Genomic DNA, 8,578 nt, shown 5'->3' with positions numbered 1-8,578 from the left:
AGACTTGGGCAGTTGTGGTGGGTTGGCCACCAGGTGAGCCCCCACGCCATTGCTCTTGCACTCCTCCCTCCCAGGAGGATGGTGGAAAGAACTGGGAAAAAAGCAAGGAAACTTGGGTCAGGATGAAGACATTTTAATACAAGAAGCGAAGCTGTGTTCACAAGCAAAACAAAATAAATTTATTTCCTTATTAAATTTGTTAAATGTATTTAATAATTTACAACAGGAAGATAAACCCCATAACCCTGATTAGCCTTCCTTTTTGTTTTTCCTGAGGTTTTATTGCTGGGCATGATCCCATGTAGAATAGCCTTTTTGTCAGCTGGGAGCATCTCTCCTGGCTGTGTCCCCTCCCAGCTTCTTAAGGACTCACAGCCTAGGCCCTGCAGGTTTGGGCAGACACAAGGGGGGAAGAGGCAATGAAAAAGGAAACCTCTGGTGCTGTGTGAATTCGACTCAGCATGAGCCAAAACATCGGTGTGTTACCAGCACTGTTTTATCCACAAACCCAAAACACAGAGCTGTATGGCAGGGATGATGTAAGGAAAATTAACTCCATCCCAGACAGACCCAGTTAAACCTATCTGCAAAGTTGCTTTAAGGGAGCATTATTGCTGGAAAACCCGAATCTTTGAAAACTGGGCAACAAAGAACACGACTTTGGAACATTCAGAACATTCATAATACTCAAATGTTACAAATAGCTTTACACAGTGGGATATTTTTAATGTTTGTCTTGGAAAAACTTGTGTATTTACAAGTGCTAAATACACAAGTGCTAAAGATATTTTTAATGTTTGTCTTGGAAAAACTTGTGTATTTACAAGTGCTACACCAGTTTTCTGGCTTGGATTTGTATGTAGAGGGTTTTTGTTTCTGCTTGAGAATCTCTTTAGAAAGGCTGATTTTTTTTCAACTAAGTTTAGGTGGGAAAATAACTACAGTCATTCTTGCTATTTTCATAGAGTCATTTTTCCATCCCAGAGTTATCATAACCATTGTTACAACTGTCCAAGCCCTGTATGGAACACTGTAAATGGGAGAACAGCAACCTTTTAGCACTACTTTCCTTTGTTTAGATAAGATCTTGAAGAGATGGAAAGATCTGGTTCTTTCTTGTTCTACTGAACTGGAGCTGGGTTGACAGAAATGTGGCTTTAATAGTGAACAGCTTTATTTGAGCCAAAAACATCAAACTACATTATTTGGATTCCTCTCCTGTGTTGTTTTTTTTTCCATTCAAAGCAGGTAGGGGACTACATAGGTGAAATTCTACCAGGTAAATTTCAAATGCCACTTTGCCTGTCTGGAGAGTATAAAGAGCATTAAAAGTGAATAAATGCACTGACAAATGAGAACATATAATCAAATATGAATTTGGACAGATTGAAAGACCTAGAAATTCTTATTCTGGAACACCCGAAGCAGATTATTTTGAGATCCAGCTACTGAAAGGTCTGACATCTTGAAATAGACTCGTTTCAAAGACCTAACTGACAGAAACTTCTGAAAGATTTTGAAGTTTCCCTGGCTGTACATTGCTTTCCTTTTACTTCTCAAAATTTCATACAGATCTCAGTATAACTGTGTAACTGAGTGCATACTTGGGATGTGGTTTTGGGATATATCCATCTGAGAGTACTCTGGATACACTGATTATGAATGACACTAATTGCCTTCCAGTGTAAAGGTGATGTCTATCTGGCAACTTAAGGAATGCCAAATCACACATTTAATTTTGCTAGAAGTCTCTTGATGTCAGATGAGGTAAAGATCCTGCTACATTTCTGTTGTGATTTTTTTTCTTTTTGTTTTTCTTCAGGAATCCTTCCTCCTTAATTCTCAGAGCTGAGGTGTTTTCCTGTGCATGGGTAGCAGTGTCACACAGTTTAATGAGCTGTCATGGGCACTGTGGAGCTGACCTTGCTCCATAATGGAGCTGCTTTTTCATGAACCAGTGAATCACCTAATGCAGGAAAAGTAGAACTTGATTAAGGAGCTTTGGCATCACTGTAATGTAGCATTTCACTGACTGCAGTTATGGATACCTGGAAGGTAATGATGTATGTCATACTTGAGAGGTTTTTAGGAAGTAATGCTTCTAGTAGTCGTAGCAATATAGTTGAGGTTGAGAAATGAATGTAATTTGCCTCGGTCTGTCTTTTCTCATGACAAATATACCACAAGACTTTTGTTCTGGTAGTCAGAGGAGTGATATAAGGGTTACCTGTATAGGTGGTAACAGCTAAAAAAGCAGGTAAAGACCTACTATGTTTTTTATGAGTTTTGGAGTCTTATATCCTACTAATATATATTATTCCTTAATTATGAAGTTTGTCTCAAATTATTTATGTTTGTGCAATGTTAGTGGCTGTCTGCATTGAGATCCATACCCACAATAAACCTGTGACCAAATTTTACATTCAATGTGTTTAAACATGTTGAGACAATCAATGCAACAATTTCACTTTCCACACCGGCACTAACTTTGCGAACTTTTCTTCAAATATGCAACAAAATGCTAAAATAAGACTTAAAAGCCCGAGATATTGCTGCAGAATGTAGATTCTAAAACTCATACCATCTACAACCATTTTTGCTTGCTGCCAATCCAGAGATGGGGCAGAGTTGCTATTTCCATGTCCCTTTTAATATACTACGTGACCTGGCATGTCCCCTGAACCATTTATGATCAGGAGAGGATCCTGGCTTCTTTAGCATTTCTAACTTCCTCTGTGGCACTCTGGGATCCAGCTCTTCAGTACTGGTAAATATTTTCAGGGCTCAGGGCTGAAATGTTGTTGCCTTGTAGACTTCCCGAGGGCCAGAAATGTTCATGGAGGACCCAGCAGATGAAAGCCACACTTCGAGTCCTGAAAGCAAATCAAGCTGTTGTGTAAATATACCTGGTGTCTTGCTCCTGCAGATGGCTACCAAGCTTGCCTTTGGTTTGCTCTCACTGAAAATGCAAAATAGCAGGACAGAAGGAAGCTAAGACTTAGAAAAAATAAAATGTGCTAATCTTATGTTGCATGCTGTCAACTATACTGTTTGATATGCTAATACATGAAAAAATCCTATTTAAACTGAAAGCTGGGCTTCTCAAACATGGGAGGGATTCAATTTCCTTCTCAAAAGAATGGCAGAAAAGCTGAATACAACTCAAGGTTACTTAGTAACCTTGATGAGGCCAGCTAAACCCAGGGGAAGGTGCGTGCAGGGTCTTTGATTTAAAAAACAGAAAGAAGCCCCCTGGCATCTAAGACACCCCCTAAAAACCCTAACAAACAAACAACCACCCATCATTATTATTATTAACAATTTATTTGTCTATATAATGATATATAAATATTATATATATCATTTATAGTGCAGTCTTAGGCATCCTAGTTTTTATCGTGGGGGGAGGGATGGGTTATAGGTTTTTTTTTTAAAGGAGAACTTATGTGCCAAGGTGATCGAGTGCTGCTGCCTTCCCTCCAGCAGTGATGCCACTAGCCTGCAGCATGTGCCAAAGGCAGCAGCCTCCTTAGTGAGATGGGTGTAGTTCAGTTGATGCTTGAGGAGCTGAGAAGTGCTCTCTGAAGAAGAAAAGAGGGTTAAAAGTGTGTTTCTGCTTCCCAACCCTTCACTGCCCACCCCACTCCAGTATTTAAGCACAGCCAGAAGCAAAAATAACCTCCCAGGAAAGAGCAGGGCTGTCCTGGTTGAACTGTTCAGATGAAATGGACTTTCAGACTAATAAATCCAGTATATGACTTTCATTCTGAATGTGTGAAATACTCCCACTCAGAGGTCTATTTCAGATTTTAAAATGGAAGAGGTCTGAATATGTGTTAAGTGAGCAGTGGAGAGAATTATGTTGATGCTGAGACATTTAATTTAGTGAAAGATCTTGAGCAGCCCTGTTTGTGTCTGTGTGGCTGGATTTCCACAGACTCAGAAATGGCAGATTGACCTTGCATCAGCTGCTTCTCCCAGTACCCCTTGAAGCAGAATTGCAGAGGGTGAGTCCACAGCTCTGGAATGGCAGCTGAGGGGCCCAGCACCTGAAGAATGAAGCAGTGAATTTAAGACCCCAGGCAGAAGAAAAGTTTTTGGAGAGGCTTTTCTACTACCAAGAAACATGTTTTAGTTATACAGTTTTGAATTTCAAGATTAGTTTAAAATATAGTAATATTCTAATTTCCTGTAAATCAATATTACTTTGTATCCTACTGAAGTTGTGACCCTTGGCTGCCTGTGATTTCAGTCGGTTTGAATTGTTCCTAAATCTAGACCTCTGCAAGGTCACTATAAATCTGTAGTAGAGGATGGTACTGGCACAGCCATTGACACCATTATACCAACATGAATGTAGGTAGACTTGGATAAATGTGTGCTGAATACAGGTACTCTGTGAGATGCTCTGTTCATCCTCTGGACTAGGAAAACACCATTAAGAGATGATCTTGTTAAAAACTATAGCTGTAGACTCACTCCCGGGGCACATTTGCTATTATTGAGACAGCTTCATGATCTTACCTCTCTGCATGTTTCCCTCCACAGTATCAGAGAGGTGGCTTTAAATACGTATTGTGTTAGAGAACACTAATATGTAAATAATCTCTTTTTCATTGTGCAAATGTGCTTTCTTGGTGTAAATGTCTGATCTTGTTCTTCAGGAGATACCTGCATCCGTTATTTAAAGTACATAAAATTAATATTTAACATCAAAATGTACTTTTTGCTGCTGCCTGGGAAAATCTTATTTCTTAGACATGCATCCCTGTGTCATTTTTAGCATACTCACATGGTAGACTTGAATTTTGTATGTAGCCATTTATTTAAAGTCAGTCATATCATATTGCTTAACGGCTTGGACCCAGCCTTCAAAACTAAGAAATTCCTGAATTCATTCCCATGCTCCTGAATTGTGACCTTTAAAAAGCAAATTGCCTTATTGTGAATATTTGGATAGTCTTACTCCTTCATTACAGAAACACTGAATAATATGCAGTATTTTCAAGAACTGCATGTTAATCATAATTATTAATGCAAATAAGAATATGAAAAACAATTTTTCTAATGTATTAACAAGACCATATTTAAGAGTTACATGTACCAGTGAATGTGGAGTGGCATCTATTTCCTGTTGACATTTAATTATGTAAAAAATGGATATCTGCTCCAAAAAATAGCCTGGGGTGAATGACTTGTCTTTTTATAGTTGAGGAGGGAAAATTCACTGAAAGGGTGTAAAAGTTTGGTGTAACAACAAATTCAGTAATCAGGTTTATTAGTGTGTCAGCTGCTCCTCCATAGTTTTTACATCTCTAAGGCACTGCAGAACATCTCTGCTGCTGCAGAATATATTTGCAGCGACCACACAACAGACAAATTGGTCTGGAATTCTATGTTGATGAGAATAGCATCTTGTTTAATTTTATTTCTTTTCTTAGTCTCCTGAACTGTTTGAATAATGAATATTAGCGCTATTTCCTTACAGGGTGATCAGTGGAGCCTCATCTGATAATGTAACAAGATTAAATACATTCCTGGCATTCCTGTTTTATTTTGGGAAAGTCTTCTGGAGAGCCTTTCCATGCTACTGATGATGTGATACTGAAACTGAAACATAAGTGGGTGGAATCTCATGCATTACTGCTTCTGGATAAGTGTTTAACTCCAGCAGTCCATGTATGTATGATTAACTATATCCAGCAATCCAGACTCCAATTCTTTGCCATAATTTCTTCAGGAAAGCTTGGGTTTGGGTTGGCAGCTTCTGTTGTGACGCTCCAGCAGATGTGGTCACATTGCCAGGCACTGTGGCCATGACCTCTGGTGAATTGCTGTAGTGCAGCACTGCAGGGGTTTTTTGTTTGTTTCATGACCCAAGCCTGCCCATCTGAACTAACTACTGTAGAGATTTGTGAATTCTATGCTGAAAACTTATGGTAACAAATTTTATCATTAGCATAAGATGGTTCACAAAAGGATCTTTTCAGGTCTGTAATTTGAAGGATAAACAATACTTTGTGTTTTCTTTGTGATTATCCTTTAACTCAAGTAAACAAACTCTGCTCTGAAAAACATTAATATTCCACAAATGCTAAATAGTGATGTCATCAGGGTAGTTTGGAGCTGATTTTACAATTGATGATGTCACAGAAGATCTGTATTCTGCTCATCACCACTAGTCATGTAGTGGTGCAACTTTAGCTTGAGATTGGTGAGCACTTTCACCAAATAACATTGATTGTCCCTGTGAAAAAAAGAATAAAAAACGACAAATACTGAATACTTGTGTAACTAGCAAAGCATAGTCATAATTAGTAAAGATCTGGACATATAAGTATGTGCAAAGTCATGGAAACGTTAAGTTGTTATAAACCAAATCCTCTTAAATGGCATATTAATTTCTTTGGAGTTGATGCAATACATCATGTAGTAAGTGTGTTGGTGAATCATACTGGAAAACAAAAAAGTTTCAAAAGTGAATGATATATAATAAATATACCATACAGTGTGTAATATATATCATATAAATAATGTTCACATACTTTATATAATATATATTTTTGTATTTTATGTGATACATACACACTCACAAAAACCCACAATATATATGTGTGTATGTGGGTATACATATATATATGTGTGTGTGTGTGTGTATATATATATATATATATATATATATGTATGTATGTATATATGTATATATGTATATATAATGTGTGTGTGTATATCCCAATAGAAATTACCAGGCAAATACAAATGTGTTACTTCTGCAAGTACTTTACACTGAAATGCTGAATCTATATTTGATACATTGATAAAGTAGACGGATTTTTAAATATCCCCTGGACAGCTAATGAGATTTGCATTGGTGTTGTACCTTCCAAAATGAAACCATTCATTTCAAAGATGAATGAATACCCATCTCAGTGGACTTCTGGCTTTTGTGCTTTGATCTTGGGCAGGAATATTACTTCTCATTTATTAGATTTAGAATCTGTAGTTCTCCATTTGGCAGACAGTGACAGGAAACAGCAGAATCTGGAGAAATTAAATTGTTCAAAGAATCACTGTCAGTGAACTAACTAGAAAAAATCCTCCAAAGGAAAATAAGCTACCTCACAACAAAATACACATCTGTATTAGGCGTCAGAGGAAGGAATGCTAAAGTAGATACAGAAAATCAAATTTACAGCATTGTTTAGCTGTTGTTTTCTCAGATTGAAAATAATATTTCTGATTTTTTTCTTTTTTTTATATGAATAAGTGTCATGTAGTAGGTTTTTTGTCATTGCATGTTACAAATACATTGTTTTCTTTTGTAAACTTAATCATTACATTAAAAATATAAAACAAATAAATTTAAGTAATTTTAAAATTAAATGTCATTCTAATAAAATATTAAATATGCCATGTATAAGAAAAGCAGTCATTCAAATGCAGCAAGAAGTAAATTGTAACTAAGATAATGTTAGTAGAATTCCAAGTAGATGGATAGAAAGATACACTGCTCTTTCTTGGTGGGGTTAAAATATGATTTATCCCTTGCACACCTAATTCTATTAAAAAGTAATATAAAAAACAGGAAGGAAGAACTGTTTTATTAATGTAGTACAATACTCAAAGTCCAAAGCAGTTTTCCGGAGACACATCTGTCTTTGGTAATTTTAATACCTTGATCTTTCTTTTTATAGACTGTATAATCTGTAGGTGTTTGCAAATTACTACTCAAATGCCTAAGTCTTAGCATTAAACTACCAGTGCTGACTGGAATTTGGTATCCATGGAAAAAAATGCATTTTATTATGAACCAGAATAAAAATCAAGAGTTTTCTAGGAAGCCTGGAAATTGCTGATTAAAATATATTGTGGAAACTCAAACTATAATGATGTTATCAATGTATTTTACTCAGCTCTAGGAGCAGGGTCCCACAGGCAGCTTCTGTCCCTATTGTGGTTTGTGAGTGCAGGATCTGGGTTACAGAAAAACACTGGAGATTCTATGGAATCTCGTAGGTATGGCTTAACCCAGGATTTTGAAGACTTAAATTGGTTCAATCAGGAATAGAGGGTCTTGATTTGAAATGACAGGTGTCTGCTAAGGAAGGCAGGAGCCTTTTTTGAAATGGAGAATGTAAACCCCCTCCCTCCAAATTATTATGATTTTGAAATTAAGGGGCTCTCAGACAAAGAGATGGGATTAGGAATAACAGATCTTTATTAGGAAAATAAAACAAAATAAAATAAAAAGGCAGTAATACAGAACAACACTGATAGAGTCAGAATACAACATGACACCCTGTTGGTCAGGGTGTTGTTAACAGTCCTACTGGAGTGACAGATGGGGTTCTGTTGAAGCAGTGATCCCATGGTGTAAGGTTTCCTCTGAGAGTCCAGTGGTGATGTAGTCCAGTAATACAGAACAACACTGATAGAGTCAGAATACAACATGACACCCTGTTGGTCAGGGTGTTGTTAACAGTCCTACTGGAGTGACAGATGTGGTTCTGTTGAAGCAGTGATTCCATGGTGTAAGGTTTCCTCTGTAGTCCAGTGGCCTAGGCTTCCTCTGGGAATC

The sequence above is a fragment of the Passer montanus genome, unplaced genomic scaffold (assembly GCF_014805655.1).
Source record: "Passer montanus isolate IOZ18808 unplaced genomic scaffold, ASM1480565v1 scaffold10, whole genome shotgun sequence".
NCBI classification, from domain to species: Eukaryota; Metazoa; Chordata; class Aves; order Passeriformes; family Passeridae; genus Passer; species Passer montanus.
This window is presented reverse-complemented; position numbering follows the sequence as displayed.